The sequence below is a fragment of the Somniosus microcephalus genome, chromosome 13 (genome assembly GCF_052327205.1).
Source record: "Somniosus microcephalus isolate GS21.2 chromosome 13, FLI_Smic_1.0, whole genome shotgun sequence".
Classification (NCBI taxonomy): Eukaryota; Metazoa; Chordata; class Chondrichthyes; order Squaliformes; family Somniosidae; genus Somniosus; species Somniosus microcephalus.
Genome location: NC_140999.1, coordinates 37,210,874 through 37,232,474, shown reverse-complemented (window position 1 = coordinate 37,232,474; position 21,601 = coordinate 37,210,874). Strand labels below are relative to the sequence as shown.

General features: G+C 52.3%; 1 protein-coding gene across 1 annotated transcript in view; it reads left to right on the top strand.

Annotated features, from left to right (window-relative positions):
- Positions 1 to 21,601, top strand: part of LOC147108229 (C-C motif chemokine 20-like) — a 52,156-nt gene that overhangs the window by 8,164 nt on the left and 22,391 nt on the right. The gene's annotated exons all lie outside the window — the stretch shown is intronic.

Here is a 21,601-nt window from a genome sequence, read left to right as displayed (position 1 = left end):
ACACCAGGATAGTGAACACACCCCATACACTCACACCAGGATAGTGAACACTCCATGCACACTCACACCAGGATAGTGCCCCACTCCCCACACACTCACACCAGGACAGTGAACAATCCCTGCAAACTTACACCAGGATAGTGAACATTCCCCGCACACTCACACCAGGATAGTGAACACTCCCCGCACACTTACACCAGGATAGTCAACACTCCCCGCACACTTACACCAGGATAGTGAACACTCCCCGCACACTTACACCGGATAGTCAACACTCCCCGCACACTTACACCAGGATAGTGAACACTCCCCGCACACTTACACCAGGATAGTCAACACTCCCCACATACTTACACGAGGAGAGTGCCCCACTCCCCGCAGACTCACACCAGGATAGTGCCGTAATCCACACACACTTACACCAGGATAGTGAACACTCCCTGCACACTCACACCATGATAGTGCCCCACTACTCGCACACTTACACCAAGATCGTGAACACTCTCTACACACTTACACCAGGATAGTGAACACTCTGCACACTTACACCAGGATAGTGAACACTCCCCACACACTTACACCAGGATAGTGAACACTCCCCACACACTTACACCAGGATAGTGAACACTCCCCGCACACTCACACCAGGATAGTGCCCCACTCCCCGCACACTTACACCAGGATAGTGAACACGCCCTGCACACTTACATCAGGATACTGAACACTCCCTGCACACTCCCACCAGGATAGTGAACACTCCCCGCACACTCACACCAGGAGAGTGCCCCACTCCCCCCAGGAGAGTGCCCCACTCCCCGCACACTCACACCAGGATAGTGCCCCATTCGCCACACACCTACACCAGGATGGTGAACACTCCCTGCACACTCACACCATGATAGTACCCCACTACTTGCACACTTACACTAAGATAGTGAGCACCATCCGCACACTTACACCAGGCCAGTGAACACTCCCCGCACACTTCCACCAGGATAGTGAACACGCCCTGCACACTTACATCAGGATACTGAACACTCCCTGCACACTCGCACCAGGATAGTGAACACTCCCCACACACTAACACCAAGATACTTCCCCAATCCCTGCAAACTTACACCAGGATAGTGAACACTCTCCGCACACTCACACCAGGATAGTGAATACTCACCGAACACTTACACCAGGATAGTGAACACTCCCCGCGCACTCACACCGGGATACTGTCCCACGCCCCACATACTTACACCAGGATAGTGAACAATCCATGCACACTCACGCCAAGACAGTGAACACAACTCGCACACTCACACCAGGATAGTGAACACTCCCCGCACATATACACCAGGATAGTGAACAATCCCTGCACACTCACACCAGGATAGTGAACACTCCCTGCACACTTACACCAGGATAGTGAACACTCCTTGCACACTCACACCAAGATAATGAACACACCCTGCAAACTCACACCAGGATAGTGACCATGCCCTGCACACTCACAACAAGATAGTGACCATGCCCTGCACACTCACACCAGGTTAGTGAACACTACCCTGCACACTTACACCAGGATAATGAACACACCCTGCACACTCACACCAGGATAGTGAACACTCCCCTCACACTCACACCAGGTTAGTGAACGCTCCCTGCACACTCACACCAGCATAGCGAACACTCGCCGAAAAACTTACAGCAGGATAGTGAACAGTCCCCGCACACTCACACCAGGATAGTGAACCCTCCCTGAACACTTACATCAGGATACTGTCCCACACCTTGCACACTTACACCAGGATTGTAAACACTCCCCGCACACTCACACAAGGATAGTGAAGATGCCCTGCACACTCACACCAGGATAGTGACCACTCCCCGCACACTCACACCAGGAGAGTGAACACGCTCCACACCCTTAAACCAGGATAGTGTCCCACTCACTACACACTCACACCAGGATAGTGAACACTCCTTGCACACTCACACCAAGGTAATGAACACACCCTGCAAACTCACACCAGGATAGTGACCATGCCCTGCACACTCACACGAAGATAGTGACCATGCCCTGCACACTTACACCAGGATAGTGAACACTCCCTGCACACTCACACCAGGTTAGTGAACACTACCCTGCACACTTACACCAGGATAATGAACACACCCTGCACACTCACACCAGGATAGTGAACACTCCCCGCACACTTACACCAGGATAGTGAACACTCCCCGCACACTCGCACCAGGATACTGAACACTCCCGACATACTAACGCCAGGATAGTAAACACTCCCTGCACACTCACACCGGGATACTTCCCCAATCCCTGCACACTTACACCAGGATAGTGAACACTCTCTGCACACTCACATCAGGATAGTGAATACTCATGGAACACTTACACCAGGATAGTGAACACTCCCCATACACTCACAGCAGGATAGTGCCCCACTCCCCGCACACTTACACCAGGATAGTGAACACTCCCCGCGCACTCACACCAGGATACTGTCCCAAGCCCCACATACTTACACCAGGATAGTGAACAATCCATGCACGCTCACACCAAGGCAGTGAACACAACTCGTACACTCACACCAGGATAGTGAACACTCCCCGCACATATACACCAGGATAGTGAACAATCCCTGCACACTCACACCAGGATAGTGACCATGCCCTGCACACTCACACCAAGATAGTGACCACGCCCTGCACACTTACACCAGGATAGTGAACACTCCCTGCACACTCACACCAGGATACTGAACACTCCCCGCACACTTACACGAGGATAGTGCCCCACTTCACGCACACTTACATCAGGATAGTGAACACTCCCTGCACACTTACACCAGGATAGTGCCCCACTTCCCGCACACTTACATCAGGATAGTGAACAATCCCCGCACATATACACCAGGATAGTGCCCCACTCCACGCACACTTACACCAGGATAGTGCCCCACTCCCTGCACACTTACACCAGGATAGTGCCCCACTCCCCGCAAACGTACACCAGGATAGTGAACACACCCCATACACTCACACCAGGATAGTGAACACTCCCCGCACACATACACCAGGATAGTGCCACACTCCCCGCACACTTACACCAGGATAGTGAACACATCCCACACACTTACACCAGGATAGTGAATACTCCCCGCACACTTACACCAGGATTGTGCCCCACTTCCTCCAAACTCACACCAGAATACTGAACACTCCCCGCACACTCACACCAGGACAGTGAACACTCCCCGCACACTCACACCAGGATATTGAACACTACCCGCATCACTTACACCAGGATAGTGCCACACTCCTCGCACACTTACACCAGGATAGTGCCCACTCCCTGCACACTCACACCAGGATAGTGAACACACCCCACAAACTCACACCAGTATAGTGCTTCAATACCCGCACATATACACCAAGATAGTGAACACTCCCTGCACACTTACACCAGGATAGTGCCCCACTACCCGCACACTCACACCAGGATAGTGAAAACTCCCCACACACTTACACCAGGATAGTGAACACTGCCCGCACACTCACACCAGGAGAGTGACCCTCTCCCCGCACACTCACACCAGGATAGTGAACACTCTCCGCACACTTACACCAGGATAGTGCCCCACTCCCCGCACATTCACACCAGGATAGTGAAAACTCCCTGCACACTTACACCAGGATAGTGAACACTCCCCGCACACTTACACCCGGATAGTGCCCCACTCCCTGCACATTTACACCAGGATAGTGACCCACTCCCCGCACACTTACACCAGGATAGTGCCCCACTCCCTGCTAACTTACACCAGGATAGTGAACACTCCCCGCACACTTACACCAGGATAGTGAACACTCCCCGCACACTTACACCAGGATAGTAAAAACGCCCCACACACTCACACCAGGATAGTGAACACTCCCCGCACACTAACACCAGGATAGTGAACACACCCGACACACCCACACCAGGATAGTGAACACTCCCCGCACACTCACACCAGGATAGTGGATACTCCCCAAACACTTACACCAGGATAGCGAACACTCCCTGCACACTCACACCATGATAGTGCCCCACTACTCACACACTTACACCAAGATAGTGAACACTCTCTACACACTTACACCAGGATAGTGAACACTCCCCACACACATACACCAGGATAGTGAAGGCTCCCTGCACACTTACATCAGGATAGTGCCCCACTTCCCGCACACTCACACCAGGATAGTGAACACTCCCTGCACACTCACACCAGGTTAGTGAACACTACCCTGCACACTTACACCAGGATAGTGAACACTCCCCGCACACTTACACCAGGATAGTGAAAGCTCCCCACACGCTCACACCAGGATAGTGAACACTCCCCGCACAGTAACACCAGGATAGTGAACACACCCCGCACACCCACACCAGGATAGTGAACACTCCCCGCACATTCACACCAGGATACTTCCCCACTCCCTGTACACTTACACCAGGATAGTGAACACTCCCTGCACACTCACACCATGATAGTGCCCCACTACTCACACACTTACACCAAGATAGTGAACACTCTCTACACACTTACACCAGGATAGTGAACACTCCCCACACACATACACCAGGAGAGTGAAGACTCCCTGCACACTTACATCAGGATAGTCCCCCACTTCCCATACACTCACACCAGGATAGTAAACACTCCCCACACACTTACACCAGGATAGTGAACACTCCCCACACACTTACACCAGGATACTGAACACTCCCTGCACACTCACACCAAGATAGTGAACACTTCCCGCACACTCACACCAGGATACTGAACATTCCACGCACACTCACACCAGGATAGTGCACATTCCCCGCACACTCACACCAGGATAGTGAACATGCCCCACACACTTACACCAGGAGAGTGAACACTCCCTGCACACTTACACCAGGAGAGTACCCCATTCCCCGCATACTTACACCAGGATAGTGCCCCACACCCCGCACACCAGGATAGTGAACATTCCCCGCGCACTCACACCAGGATAGTGAATACGCCCCGCACACTCACACCAGTATACTTCCCCACTCCCTGTGCACTTACACCAGGATAGTGAACACTCCCCGCACACTCACACCAGGATAGTGAATACTCCCCGAACACTTACACCAGGATAGTGAACACTCCCTGCACACTCACACCATGATAGTGCTCCACTCCCCACACACTTACACCAGGATGCTGAACACTCCCCGCACACTCACACCAAGATAGTGAACATACCCCGCACACTCACACCAGGATAGTGAACACGCCCCGCACACTCACACCAGGATAGTGAACACTCCCCACACACTTACACCAGGATAGTGAACACTCCACACACTTACACCAGGATACTGAACACTCCCCGCACACTCACACCAAGATAGTGAACACTTCCTGCACACTCACACCAGGATACTGAACATTCCCCGCACACTCACACCAGGATAGTGAACATTCCCCGCACACTCACACCAGGATAGTGAACACGCCCCACACACTTACACCAGGATAGTGAATACTCCCCGCACACTAACGCTAGGATAGTACCCCATTCCCCGCATACTTACACCAGGATAGTGTCCCACTCCCCGCACACTTACACCAGGATAGTGAACATGCCCCGCACACTTACACCAGGATAGTGCCCCACTCCCAGCACATTCACACCAGGATAGTGAAAACTCCCCACACACTTACACCAGGATAGTGAACACTCCCCGCACACTTACACCAGGATAGTGCCCCACTCCCCGCACACTTACACCAGGATAGTGCCACAATCCCCGCACACTTACACCAGAATAGTAAACACTCCCCACACACTTACACTAGGATAGTGTCCCACTCACCGCACACTTACACCAGGATAGTGCCCCACTTCCCGCACACTTACACCAGGATAGTAAACACTCCCCACACACTTACACTAGGATAGTGAACACTCCCTGCACACTTACACCAGGATAGTGCCCCACCCCCGCACACTTACACCAGGATAGTGAACACTCCCCGCACACTTACACTGGGATAGTGAACACTCCCCACACACTCGCACCAGGATAGTGAACACTCCCCACACACTAACACCAGGATAGTGAACACTCCCTGCACACTCACACCAAGATACTTCCCCAATCCCTGCAAACTTACACCAGGATAGTGAACACTCTCCGCACACTCACACCAGGATAGTGAATACTCACCGAACACTTACACCAGGATAGTGAACACTCCCCGCGCACTCACACCGGGATACTGTCCCACGCCCCACATACTTACACCAGGATAGTGAACAATCCATGCACACTCACGCCAAGACAGTGAACACAACTCGCACACTCACACCAGGATAGTGAACACTCCCCGCACATATACACCAGGATAGTGAACAATCCCTGCACACTCACACCAGGATAGTGAACACTCCCTGCACACTTACACCAGGATAGTGAACACTCCTTGCACACTCACACCAAGATAATGAACACACCCTGCAAACTCACACCAGGATAGTGACCATGCCCTGCACACTCACAACAAGATAGTGACCATGCCCTGCACACTCACACCAGGTTAGTGAACACTACCCTGCACACTTACACCAGGATAATGAACACACCCTGCACACTCACACCAGGATAGTGAACACTCCCCTCACACTCACACCAGGTTAGTGAACGCTCCCTGCACACTCACACCAGCATAGCGAACACTCGCCGAAAAACTTACAGCAGGATAGTGAACAGTCCCCGCACACTCACACCAGGATAGTGAACCCTCCCTGAACACTTACATCAGGATACTGTCCCACACCTTGCACACTTACACCAGGATTGTAAACACTCCCCGCACACTCACACAAGGATAGTGAAGATGCCCTGCACACTCACACCAGGATAGTGACCACTCCCCGCACACTCACACCAGGAGAGTGAACACGCTCCACACCCTTAAACCAGGATAGTGTCCCACTCACCACACACTCACACCAGGATAGTGAACACTCCTTGCACACTCACACCAAGATAATGAACACACCCTGCAAACTCACACCAGGATAGTGACCATGCCCTGCACACTCACACGAAGATAGTGACCATGCCCTGCACACTTACACCAGGATAGTGAACACTCCCTGCACACTCACACCAGGTTAGTGAACACTACCCTGCACACTTACACCAGGATAATGAACACACCCTGCACACTCACACCAGGATAGTGAACACTCCCCGCACACTCGCACCAGGATACTGAACACTCCTGACATACTAACGCCAGGATAGTAAACACTCCCTGCACACTCACACCGGGATACTTCCCCAATCCCTGCACACTTACACCAGGATAGTGAACACTCTCCGCACACTCACATCAGGATAGTGAATACTCATGGAACACTTACACCAGGATAGTGAACACTCCCCATACACTCACAGCAGGATAGTGCCCCACTCCCCGCACACTTACACCAGGATAGTGAACACTCCCCGCGCACTCACACCAGGATACTGTCCCAAGCCCCACATACTTACACCAGGATAGTGAACAATCCATGCACGCTCACACCAAGACAGTGAACACAACTCGTACACTCACACCAGGATAGTGAACACTCCCCACACATATACACCAGGATAGTGAACAATCCCTGCACATTCACACCAGGATAGTGACCATGCCCTGCACACTCACACCAAGATAGTGACCACGCCCTGCACACTTACACCAGGATAGTGAACACTCCCTGCACACTCACACCAGGTTAGTGAACACTCCCTTCACACTCACACCAGGTTAGTGAACACTCCCCGCACACTCACAGCAGCATAGAGAACACTCGCCGAAAAACTTACAGCAGGATAGTGAACAGTCCCCGCACACTCACACCAGGATAGTGAACCCTCCCTGAACACTTACATCAGGATACTGTCCCACACCTTGCACACTTACACCAGGATTGTAAACACTCCCCGCACACTCACACAAGGATAGTGAAGATGCCCTGCACACTCACACCAGGATAGTGACCACTCCCCGCACACTCACACCAGGAGAGTGAACACGCTCCACACCCTTAAACCAGGATAGTGTCCCACTCACTACACACTCACACCAGGATAGTGAACACGCCTTGCACACTCACACCAAGGTAATGAACACACCCTGCAAACTCACACCAGGATAGTGACCATGCCCTGCACACTCACACGAAGATAGTGACCATGCCCTGCACACTTACACCAGGATAGTGAACACTCCCTGCACACTCACACCAGGTTAGTGAACACTACCCTGCACACTTACACCAGGATAATGAACACACCCTGCACACTCACACCAGGATAGTGAACACTCCCCGCACACTTACACCAGGATAGTGAACACTCCCCGCACACTCGCACCAGGATACTGAACACTCCCGACATACTAACGCCAGGATAGTAAACACTCCCTGCACACTCACACCGGGATACTTCCCCAATCCCTGCACACTTACACCAGGATAGTGAACACTCTCCGCACACTCACATCAGGATAGTGAATACTCATGGAACACTTACACCAGGATAGTGAACACTCCCCATACACTCACAGCAGGATAGTGCCCCACTCCCCGCACACTTACACCAGGATAGTGAACACTCCCCGCGCACCCACACCAGGATACTGTCCCAAGCCCCACATACTTACACCAGGATAGTGAACAATCCATGCACGCTCACACCAAGGCAGTGAACACAACTCGTACACTCACACCAGGATAGTGAACACTCCCCGCACATATACACCAGGATAGTGAACAATCCCTGCACACTCACACCAGGATAGTGACCATGCCCTGCACACTCACACCAAGATAGTGACCACGCCCTGCACACTTACACCAGGATAGTGAACACTCCCTGCACACTCACACCAGGTTAGTGAACACTCCCTTCACACTCACACCAGGTTAGTGAACACTCCCCGCACACTCACAGCAGCATAGAGAACACTCGCCGAAAAACCTACAGCAGGATAGTGAACAGTCCCCGCACACTCACACCAGGATAGTGAACCCTCCCTGAACACTTACATCAGGATACTGTCCCACGCCTTGCACACTTACACCAGGATTGTAAACACTCCCCGCACACTCACACAAGGATAGTGAAGATGCCCTGCACGCACACACCAGGATAGTGACCACTCCCCACACACTCACACCAGGAGAGTGAACGCTCTCCACACCCTTAAACCAGGATAGTTTCCCACTCACCACACACTCACACCAGGATAGTGAACACGCCCCGCACACTTACACCAGGATAGTGAATACTCCCCGCACACTTACACCAGGCGAGTACCCCATTCCCCGCATACTTACACCAGGATAGTGAACACGCTCTGCACACTTACACCAGGATACTGAACACTCCCCGCACACTCACACCAGGATAGTGAACACACCCCGCATACTAACGCTAGGATAGTACCCCATTCCCCGCATACTTACACCAGGATAGTGTCCCACTCCCCGCACACTTACACCAGGATAGTGAACATGCCCTGCACACTTACACCAGGATAGTGCCCCACTCCCAGCACATTCACACCAGGATAGTGAAAACTCCCCGCACACTTACACCAGGATAGTGAACGCTCCCCGCACACTTACACCAGGATAGTGCCCCACACCCTGCTCACTTACACCAGGATAGTGAACACTCCCTGCATGCGTACACCAGGATAGTGCCCCACTCCCCGCACACTTACACCAGGATAGTGCCACAATCCCTGCACACTTACACCAGAATAGTAAACACTCCCCACACACTTACACTAGGATAGTGTCCCACTCACCGCACACTTACACCAGGATAGTGCCCCACTTCCCGCACACTTACACCAGGATAGTGAACACTCACCGAACACTTACACCAGGATAGTGAACACTCCCCGCGCACTCACACCGGGATACTGTCCCACGCCCCACATACTTACACCAGGATAGTGAACAATCCCCGCACATATACACCAGGATAGTGAACAATCCCTGCACACTCACACCAGGATAGTGAACACTCCATGCACAATTACACCAGGATAGTGAACACTCCTTGCACACTCACACCAAGATAATGAACACACCCTGCAAACTCACACCAGGATAGTGATCATGCCCTGCACACTCACACCAAGATAGTGACCACGCCCTGCACACTCACACCAGGATAGTGAACACTCCCTGCACACTCACACCAGGTTAGTGAACACTACCCTGCACACTTACACCAGGATAATGAACGCACCCTGCACACTCACACCAGGATAGTGAACACTCCCCTCACACTCACACCAGGTTAGTGAACACTCCCTGCACACTCACACCAGCATAGTGAACACTCGCCGAAAAACTTACAGCAGGATAGTGAACAGTTCCTGCACACTCACACCAGGATAGTGAACCCTCCCTGAACACTTACATCAGGATACTGTCCCACACCTTGCACACTTACACCAGGATTGTAAACACTCCCCACACACTCACACAAGGATAGTGAAGATGCCCTGTACACTCACACCAGGATAGTGACCACTCCCCACACACTCACACCAGGAGAGTGAACACGCTCCACACCCTTAAACCAGGATAGTGTCCCACTCACCACACACTCACACCAGGATAGCGAACACTCCCCACACACTCACACCAGGATAGTGAACACTCCTTGCACACTCACGCCAAGATAATGAACACACCCTGCAAACTCACACCAGGATAGTGACCATGCCCTGCACACTCACACCAAGATAGTGACCATGCCCTGCACACTTACACCAGGATAGCGAACACTCCCTGCACACTCACACCAGGTTAGTGAACACTACCCTGCACACTTACACCAGGATAATGAACACACCCTGCACACTCACACCAGGATAGTGAACACTCCCCGCACACTTACACCAGGATAGTGAACACTCCCCGCACACTCGCACCAGGATACTGAACACTCCCGACATACTAACGCCAGGATAGTGAACACTCCCTGCACACTCACACCAGGATACTTCCCAAATCCCTGCACACTTACACCAGGATAGTGAACACTCTCCGCACACTCACACCAGGACAGTGAATACTCACGGAACACTTACACCAGGATAGTGAACACACCCCATACACTCACAGCAGGATAGTGCCCCACTCCCCGCACACTTACACCAGGATAGTGAACACTCCCCGCACACTCACACCAGGATACTGTCCCACGCCCCACATACTTACACCAGGATAGTGAACAATCCATGCACGCTCACACCAAGACAGTGAACACAACTCGCACACTCACACCGAATAGTGAACACACCCTGCACATATACACCAGGATAGTGAACAATCCCTGCACACTCACACCAGGATAGTGAACATGCCCTGCACACTCCCACCAAGATAGTGACCACACCCTGCACACTTACACCAGGATAGTGAACACTCCCTGCACACTCACACCAGGTTAGTGAACACTACCCCGCACACTTACACCAGGATAGCGAACACTCCCTGCACACTCACACCATGATAGTGCCCCACTACTCACACACTTACACCAAGATAGTGAACACTCTCTACACACTTACACCAGGATAGTGAACACTCCCCACACACATACACCAGGATAGTGAAGGCTCCCTGCACACTTACATCAGGATAGTGCCCCACTTCCCGCACACTCACACCAGGATAGTGAACACTCCCTGCACACTCACACCAGGTTAGTGAACACTACCCTGCACACTTACACCAGGATAGTGAACACTCCCCGCACACTTACACCAGGATAGTGAAAGCTCCCCACACGCTCACACCAGGATAGTGAACACTCCCCGCACAGTAACACCAGGATAGTGAACACACCCCGCACACCCACACCAGGATAGTGAACACTCCCCGCACACTCACACCAGGATACTTCCCCACTCCCTGTACACTTACACCAGGATAGTGAACACTCCCTGCACACTCACACCATGATAGTGCCCCACTACTCACACACTTACACCAAGATAGTGAACACTCTCTACACACTTACACCAGGATAGTGAGCACTCCCCACACACATACACCAGGAGAGTGAAGACTCCCTGCACACTTACATCAGGATAGTCCCCCACTTCCCATACACTCACACCAGGATAGTAAACACTCCCCACACACTTACACCAGGATAGTGAACACTCCCCACACACTTACACCAGGATACTGAACACTCCCTGCACACTCACACCAAGATAGTGAACACTTCCCGCACACTCACACCAGGATACTGAACATTCCACGCACACTCACACCAGGATAGTGCACATCCCCCGCACACTCACACCAGGATAGTGAACATGCCCCACACACTTACACCAGGAGAGTGAACACTCCCCGCACACTTACACCAGGAGAGTACCCTATTCCCCGCATACTTACACCAGGATAGTGCCCCACACCCCGCACACCAGGATAGTGAACATTCCCTGCGCACTCACACCAGGATAGTGAATACGCCCCGCACACTCACACCAGTATACCTCCCCACTCCCTGTGCACTTACACCAGGATAGTGAACACTCCCCGCACACTCACACCAGGATAGTGAATACTCCCCGAACACTTACACCAGGATAGTGAACACTCCCTGCACACTCACACCATGATAGTGCTCCACTCCCCACACACTTACACCAGGATGCTGAACACTCCCCGCACACTCACACCAAGATAGTGAACATACCCCGCACACTCACACCAGGATAGTGAACACGCCCCGCACACTCACACCAGGATAGTGAACACTCCCCACACACTTACACCAGGATAGTGAACACTTCCCACACACTTACACCAGGATACTGAACATTCCCCGCACACTCACACCAGGATAGTGAACATTCCCCGCACACTCACACCAGGATAGTGAACACGCCCCACACACTTACACCAGGATAGTGAATACTCCCCGCACACTAACGCTAGGATAGTACCCCATTCCCCGCATACTTACACCAGGATAGTGTCCCACTCCCCGCACACTTACACCAGGATAGTGAACATGCCCCGCACACTTACACCAGGATAGTGCCCCACTCCCAGCACATTCACACCAGGATAGTGAAAACTCCCCACACACTTACACCAGGATAGTGAACACTCCCCGCACACTTACACCAGGATAGTGCCCCACACCCTGCTCACTTATACCAGGATAGTGAACACTCCCTGCATGCGTACACCAGGATAGTGCCCCACTCCCCGCACACTTACACCAGGATAGTGCCACAATCCCCGCACACTTACACCAGAATAGTAAACACTCCCCACACACTTACACTAGGATAGTGTCCCACTCACCGCACACTTACACCAGGATAGTGCCCCACTCCCCGCACACTTACACCAGGATAGTAAACACTCCCCACACACTTACACCAGGATAGTGAACACTCCCTGCACACTTACACCAGGATAGTGCCCCACCCCCGCACACTTACACCAGGATAGTGAACACTCCCCGCACACTTACACTGGGATAGTGAACACTCCCCACACACTCGCACCAGGATAGTGAACACTCCCCACACACTAACACCAGGATAGTGAACACTCCCTGCACACTCACACCAAGATACTTCCCCAATCCCTGCAAACTTACACCAGGATAGTGAACACTCTCCGCACACTCACACCAGGATAGTGAATACTCACCGAACACTTACACCAGGATAGTGAACACTCCCCGCGCACTCACACCGGGATACTGTCCCACGCCCCACATACTTACACCAGGATAGTGAACAATCCATGCACACTCACGCCAAGACAGTGAACACAACTCGCACACTCACACCAGGATAGTGAACACTCCCCGCACATATACACCAGGATAGTGAACAATCCCTGCACACTCACACCAGGATAGTGAACACTCCCTGCACACTTACACCAGGATAGTGAACACTCCTTGCACACTCACACCAAGATAATGAACACACCCTGCAAACTCACACCAGGATAGTGACCATGCCCTGCACACTCACAACAAGATAGTGACCACGCCCTGCACACTCACACCAGGTTAGTGAACACTACCCTGCACACTTACACCAGGATAATGAACACACCCTGCACACTCACACCAGGATAGTGAACACTCCCCTCACACTCACACCAGGTTAGTGAACGCTCCCTGCACACTCACACCAGCATAGCGAACACTCGCCGAAAAACTTACAGCAGGATAGTGAACAGTCCCCGCACACTCACACCAGGATAGTGAACCCTCCCTGAACACTTACATCAGGATACTGTCCCACACCTTGCACACTTACACCAGGATTGTAAACACTCCCCGCACACTCACACAAGGATAGTGAAGATGCCCTGCACACTCACACCAGGATAGTGACCACTCCCCGCACACTCACACCAGGAGAGTGAACACGCTCCACACCCTTAAACCAGGATAGTGTCCCACTCACCACACACTCACACCAGGATAGTGAACACTCCTTGCACACTCACACCAAGATAATGAACACACCCTGCAAACTCACACCAGGATAGTGACCATGCCCTGCACACTCACACGAAGATAGTGACCATGCCCTGCACACTTACACCAGGATAGTGAACACTCCCTGCACACTCACACCAGGTTAGTGAACACTACCCTGCACACTTACACCAGGATAATGAACACACCCTGCACACTCACACCAGGATAGTGAACACTCTCCGCACACTTACACCAGGATAGTGCCCCACTCCCCGCACATTCACACCAGGATAGTGAAAACTCCCTGCACACTTACACCAGGATAGTGAACACTCCCTGCACACTTACACCCGGATAGTGCCCCACTCCCTGCACATTTACACCAGGATAGTGACCCACTCCCCGCACACTTACACCAGGATAGTGTCCCACTCCCTGCTAACTTACACCAGGATAGTGAACACTCCCCGCACACTTACACCAGGATAGTGAACACTCCCCGCACACTTACACCAGGATAGTAAAAACGCCCCACACACTCACACCAGGATAGTGAACACTCCCCGCACACTAACACCAGGATAGTGAACACACCCGACACACCCACACCAGGATAGTGAACACTCCCCGCACACTCACACCAGGATAGTGGATACTCCCCAAACACTTACACCAGGATAGCGAACACTCCCTGCACACTCACACCATGATAGTGCCCCACTACTCACACACTTACACCAAGATAGTGAACACTCTCTACACACTTACACCAGGATAGTGAACACTCCCCACACACATACACCAGGATAGTGAAGGCTCCCTGCACACTTACATCAGGATAGTGCCCCACTTCCCGCACACTCACACCAGGATAGTGAACACTCCCTGCACACTCACACCAGGTTAGTGAACACTACCCTGCACACTTACACCAGGATAGTGAACACTCCCCGCACACTTACACCAGGATAGTGAAAGCTCCCCACACGCTCACACCAGGATAGTGAACACTCCCCGCACAGTAACACCAGGATAGTGAACACACCCCGCACACCCACACCAGGATAGTGAACACTCCCCGCACACTCACACCAGGATACTTCCCCACTCCCTGTACACTTACACCAGGATAGTGAACACTCCCTGCACACTCACACCATGATAGTGCCCCACTACTCACACACTTACACCAAGATAGTGAACACTCTCTACACACTTACACCAGGATAGTGAACACTCCCCACACACATACACCAGGAGAGTGAAGACTCCCTGCACACTTACATCAGGATAGTCCCCCACTTCCCATACACTCACACCAGGATAGTAAACACTCCCCACACACTTACACCAGGATAGTGAACACTCCCCACACACTTACACCAGGATACTGAACACTCCCTGCACACTCACACCAAGATAGTGAACACTTCCCGCACACTCACACCAGGATACTGAACATTCCACGCACACTCACACCAGGATAGTGCACATTCCCCGCACACTCACACCAGGATAGTGAACATGCCCCACACACTTACACCAGGAGAGTGAACACTCCCTGCACACTTACACCAGGAGAGTACCCCATTCCCCGCATACTTACACCAGGATAGTGCCCCACACCCCGCACACCAGGATAGTGAACATTCCCCGCGCACTCACACCAGGATAGTGAATACGCCCCGCACACTCACACCAGTATACTTCCCCACTCCCTGTGCACTTACACCAGGATAGTGAACACTCCCCGCACACTCACACCAGGATAGTGAATACTCCCCGAACACTTACACCAGGATAGTGAACACTCCCTGCACACTCACACCATGATAGTGCTCCACTCCCCACACACTTACACCAGGATGCTGAACACTCCCCGCACACTCACACCAAGATAGTGAACATACCCCGCACACTCACACCAGGATAGTGAACACGCCCCGCACACTCACACCAGGATAGTGAACACTCCCCACACACTTACACCAGGATAGTGAACACTCCACACACTTACACCAGGATACTGAACACTCCCCGCACACTCACACCAAGATAGTGAACACTTCCTGCACACTCACACCAGGATACTGAACATTCCCCGCACACTCACACCAGGATAGTGAACATTCCCCGCACACTCACACCAGGATAGTGAACACGCCCCACACACTTACACCAGGATAGTGAATACTCCCCGCACACTAACGCTAGGATAGTACCCCATTCCCCGCATACTTACACCAGGATAGTGTCCCACTCCCCGCACACTTACACCAGGATAGTGAACATGCCCCGCACACTTACACCAGGATAGTGCCCCACTCCCAGCACATTCACACCAGGATAGTGAAAACTCCCCACACACTTACACCAGGATAGTGAACACTCCCCGCACACTTACACCAGGATAGTGCCCCACTCCCCGCACACTTACACCAGGATAGTGCCACAATCCCCGCACACTTACACCAGAATAGTGAACACTCCCCACACACTTACACTAGGATAGTGTCCCACTCACCGCACACTTACACCAGGATAGTGCCCCACTTCCCGCACACTTACACCAGGATAGTAAACACTCCCCACACACTTACACTAGGATAGTGAACACTCCCTGCACACTTACACCAGGATAGTGCCCCACCCCTGCACACTTACACCAGGATAGTGAACACTCCCCGCACACTTACACTGGGATAGTGAACACTCCCCACACACTCGCACCAGGATAGTGAACACTCCCCACACACTAACACCAGGATAGTGAACACTCCCTGCACACTCACACCAAGATACTTCCCCAATCCCTGCAAACTTACACCAGGATAGTGAACACTCTCCGCACACTCACACCAGGATAGTGAATACTCACCGAACACTTACACCAGGATAGTGAACACTCCCCGCGCACTCACACCGGGATACTGTCCCACGCCCCACATACTTACACCAGGATAGTGAACAATCCATGCACACTCACGCCAAGACAGTGAACACAACTCGCACACTCACACCAGGATAGTGAACACTCCCCGCACATATACACCAGGATAGTGAACAATCCCTGCACACTCACACCAGGATAGTGAACACTCCCTGCACACTTACACCAGGATAGTGAACACTCCTTGCACACTCACACCAAGATAATGAACACACCCTGCAAACTCACACCAGGATAGTGACCATGCCCTGCACACTCACAACAAGATAGTGACCATGCCCTGCACACTCACACCAGGTTAGTGAACACTACCCTGCACACTTACACCAGGATAATGAACACACCCTGCACACTCACACCAGGATAGTGAACACTCCCCTCACACTCACACCAGGTTAGTGAACGCTCCCTGCACACTCACACCAGCATAGCGAACACTCGCCGAAAAACTTACAGCAGGATAGTGAACAGTCCCCGCACACTCACACCAGGATAGTGAACCCTCCCTGAACACTTACATCAGGATACTGTCCCACACCTTGCACACTTACACCAGGATTGTAAACACTCCCCGCACACTCACACAAGGATAGTGAAGATGCCCTGCACACTCACACCAGGATAGTGACCACTCCCCGCACACTCACACCAGGAGAGTGAACACGCTCCACACCCTTAAACCAGGATAGTGTCCCACTCACCACACACTCACACCAGGATAGTGAACACTCCTTGCACACTCACACCAAGATAATGAACACACCCTGCAAACTCACACCAGGATAGTGACCATGCCCTGCACACTCACACGAAGATAGTGACCATGCCCTGCACACTTACACCAGGATAGTGAACACTCCCTGCACACTCACACCAGGTTAGTGAACACTACCCTGCACACTTACACCAGGATAATGAACACACCCTGCACACTCACACCAGGATAGTGAACACTCCCCGCACACTCGCACCAGGATACTGAACACTCCCGACATACTAACGCCAGGATAGTAAACACTCCCTGCACACTCACACCGGGATACTTCCCCAATCCCTGCACACTTACACCAGGATAGTGAACACTCTCCGCACACTCACATCAGGATAGTGAATACTCATGGAACACTTACACCAGGATAGTGAACACTCCCCATACACTCACAGCAGGATAGTGCCCCACTCCCCGCACACTTACACCAGGATAGTGAACACTCCCCGCGCACTCACACCAGGATACTGTCCCAAGCCCCACATACTTACACCAGGATAGTGAACAATCCATGCACGCTCACACCAAGACAGTGAACACAACTCGTACACTCACACCAGGATAGTGAACACTCCCCACACATATACACCAGGATAGTGAACAATCCCTGCACATTCACACCAGGATAGTGACCATGCCCTGCACACTCACACCAAGATAGTGACCACGCCCTGCACACTTACACCAGGATAGTGAACACTCCCTGCACACTCACACCAGGTTAGTGAACACTCCCTTCACACTCACACCAGGTTAGTGAACACTCCCCGCACACTCACAGCAGCATAGAGAACACTCGCCGAAAAACTTACAGCAGGATAGTGAACAGTCCCCGCACACTCACACCAGGATAGTGAACCCTCCCTGAACACTTACATCAGGATACTGTCCCACACCTTGCACACTTACACCAGGATTGTAAACACTCCCCGCACACTCACACAAGGATAGTGAAGATGCCCTGCACACTCACACCAGGATAGTGACCACTCCCCGCACACTCACACCAGGAGAGTGAACACGCTCCACACCCTTAAACCAGGATAGTGTCCCACTCACTACACACTCACACCAGGATAGTGAACACGCCTTGCACACTCACACCAAGGTAATGAACACACCCTGCAAACTCACACCAGGATAGTGACCATGCCCTGCACACTCACACGAAGATAGTGACCATGCCCTGCACACTTACACCAGGATAGTGAACACTCCCTGCACACTCACACCAGGTTAGTGAACACTACCCTGCACACTTACACCAGGATAATGAACACACCTTGCACACTCACACCAGGATTGTGAACACTCCCCGCACACTCGCACCAGGATACTGAACACTCCCGACATACTAACGCCAGGATAGTAAACACTCCCTGCACACTCACACCGGGATACTTCCCCAATCCCTGCACACTTACACCAGGATAGTGAACACTCTCCGCACACTCACATCAGGATAGTGAATACTCATGGAACACTTACACCAGGATAGTGAACACTCCCCATACACTCACAGCAGGATAGTGCCCCACTCCCCGCACACTTACACCAGGATAGTGAACACTCCCCGCGCACTCACACCAGGATACTGTCCCAAGCCCCACATACTTACACCAGGATAGTGAACAATCCATGCACGCTCACACCAAGGCAGTGAACACAACTCGTACACTCACACCAGGATAGTGAACACTCCCCGCACATATACACCAGGATAGTGAACAATCCCTGCACACTCACACCAGGATAGTGACCATGCCCTGCACACTCACACCAAGATAGTGACCACGGCCTGCACACTTACACCAGGATAGTGAACACTCCCTGCACACTCACACCAGGTTAGTGAACACTCCCTTCACACTCACACCAGGTTAGTGAACACTCCCCGCACACTCACAGCAGCATAGAGAACACTCGCCGAAAAACCTACAGCAGGATAGTGAACAGTCCCCGCACACTCACACCAGGATAGTGAACCCTCCCTGAACACTTACATCAGGATACTGTCCCACGCCTTGCACACTTACACCAGGATTGTAAACACTCCCCGCACACTCACACAAGGATAGTGAAGATGCCCTGCACACACACACCAGGATAGTGACCACTCCCCGCACACTCACACCAGGAGAGTGAACGCTCTCCACACCCTTAAACCAGGATAGTTTCCCACTCACCACACACTCACACCAGGATAGTGAACACGCCCCGCACACTTACACCAGGATAGTGAATACTCCCCGCACACTTACACCAGGCGAGTACCCCATTCCCCGCATACTTACACCAGGATAGTGAACACGCTCTGCACACTTACACCAGGATACTGAACACTCCCCGCACACTCACACCAGGATAGTGAACACACCCCGCATACTAACGCTAGGATAGTACCCCATTCCCCGCATACTTACACCAGGATAGTGTCCCACTCCCCGCACACTTACACCAGGATAGTGAACATGCCCTGCACACTTACACCAGGATAGTGCCCCACTCCCAGCACATTCACACCAGGATAGTGAAAACTCCCCGCACACTTACACCAGGATAGTGAACGCTCCCCGCACACTTACACCAGGATAGTGCCCCACACCCTGCTCACTTACACCAGGATAGTGAACACTCCCTGCATGCGTACACCAGGATAGTGCCCCACTCCCCGCACACTTACACCAGGATAGTGCCACAATCCCTGCACACTTACACCAGAATAGTAAACACTCCCCACACACTTACACTAGGATAGTGTCCCACTCACCGCACACTTACACCAGGATAGTGCCCCACTTCCCGCACACTTACACCAGGATAGTAAACACTCCCCACACACTTACACCAGGATAGTAAACACTCCCTGCACACTTACACCAGGATAGTGCCCCACCCCCGCACACTTACACCAGGATAGTGAACACTCCCCGCACACTTACACCAGGATAGTGAACACTCACCGAACACTTACACCAGGATAGTGAACACTCCCCGCGCACTCACACCGGGATACTGTCCCACGCCCCACATACTTACACCAGGATAGTGAACAATCCCCGCACATATACACCAGGATAGTGAACAATCCCTGCACACTCACACCAGGATAGTGAACACTCCCTGCACAATTACACCAGGATAGTGAACACTCCTTGCACACTCACACCAAGATAATGAACACACCCTGCAAACTCACACCAGGATAGTGATCATGCCCTGCACACTCACACCAAGATAGTGACCACGCCCTGCACACTCACACCAGGATAGTGAACACTCCCTGCACACT